We start from the raw sequence: 1,525 nt of genomic DNA, 5'->3' as shown, positions 1-1,525 counted from the left end.
TAAGTACCCGCGTCTTCGGAGGGCAGACCAAGGGGGTTTTGTAGGGCACCGGGGGGGACACAAGTCCACACAGAAATTTCACCCTCAGCGGCGCGGGGGCGGCCGGGTGCAGTGTAGAAACAAGCGTCGGGTTCGCAATGTTAGTCTATGAGAGATCTCGGGATCTCTTCAGCGCTGCAGGCAGGCAAGGGGGGGATTCCTCGGGGAAACCTCCACTTGGACAAGGGAGAGGGACTCCTGGGGGTCACTTCTCCAGTGAAAGTCCGGTCCTTCAGGTCCTGGGGGCTGCGGGTGCAGGGTCTCTCCCAGGTGTCGGGACTTTGGATTCAAAGAGTCGCGGTCAGGGGAAGCCTCGGGATTCCCTCTGCAGGCGGCGCTGTGGGGGCTCAGGGGGGACAGGTTTTGGTACTCACAGTATCAGAGTAGTCCTGGGGTCCCTCCTGAGGTGTCGGATCTCCACCAGCCGAGTCAGGGTCGCCGGGTGCAGTGTGGCAAGTCTCACGCTTCTTGCGGGGAGCTTGCAGGGTTCTTTAAAGCTGCTGGAAACAAAGTTGCAGCTTTTCTTGGAGCAGGTCCGCTGTCCTCGGGAGTTTCTTGTCTTTTCGAAGCAGGGGCAGTCCTCAGAGGATGTCGAGGTCGCTGGTCCCTTTGGAAGGCGTCGCTGGAGCAGGATCTTTGGAAGGCAGGAGACAGGCCGGTGAGTTTCTGGAGCCAAGGCAGTTGTCGTCTTCTGGTCTTCCGCTGCAGGGGTTTTCAGCTAGGCAGTCCTTCTTCTTGTAGTTGCAGGAATCTAATTTTCTAGGGTTCAGGGTAGCCCTTAAATACTAAATTTAAGGGCGTGTTTAGGTCTGGGGGGTTAGTAGCCAATGGCTACTAGCCCTGAGGGTGGGTACACCCTCTTGGTGCCTCCTCCCAAGGGGAGGGGGTCACAATCCTAACCCTATTGGGGGAATCCTCCATCTGCAAGATGGAGGATTTCTAAAAGTCAGAGTCACCTCAGCTCAGGACACCTTAGGGGCTGTCCTGACTGGCCAGTGACTCCTCCTTGTTTTTCTCATTATCTTCTCCGGCCTTGCCGCCAAAAGTGGGGCCTGGCCGGAGGGGGCGGGCAACTCCACTAGCTGGAGTGTCCTGCTGGGTTGGCACAAAGGAGGTGAGCCTTTGAGGCTCACCGCCAGGTGTGACAATTCCTGCCTGGGAGAGGTGTTAGCATCTCCACCCAGTGCAGGCTTTGTTACTGGCCTCAGAGTGACAAAGGCACTCTCCCCATGGGGCCAGCAACATGTCTCGGTTTGTGGCAGGCTGCTAAAACTAGTCAGCCTACACAGATAGTCGGTTAAGTTTCAGGGGGCACCTCTAAGGTGCCCTCTGTGGTGTATTTTACAATAAAATGTACACTGGCATCAGTGTGCATTTATTGTGCTGAGAAGTTTGATACCAAACTTCCCAGTTTTCAGTGTAGCCATTATGGTGCTGTGGAGTTCGTGTTTGACAAACTCCCAGACCATATACTCTTATGGCTACC

The sequence above is a fragment of the Pleurodeles waltl genome, chromosome 2_2 (genome assembly GCF_031143425.1).
Source record: "Pleurodeles waltl isolate 20211129_DDA chromosome 2_2, aPleWal1.hap1.20221129, whole genome shotgun sequence".
Taxonomy (NCBI): Eukaryota; Metazoa; Chordata; class Amphibia; order Caudata; family Salamandridae; genus Pleurodeles; species Pleurodeles waltl.
This window is presented reverse-complemented; position numbering follows the sequence as displayed.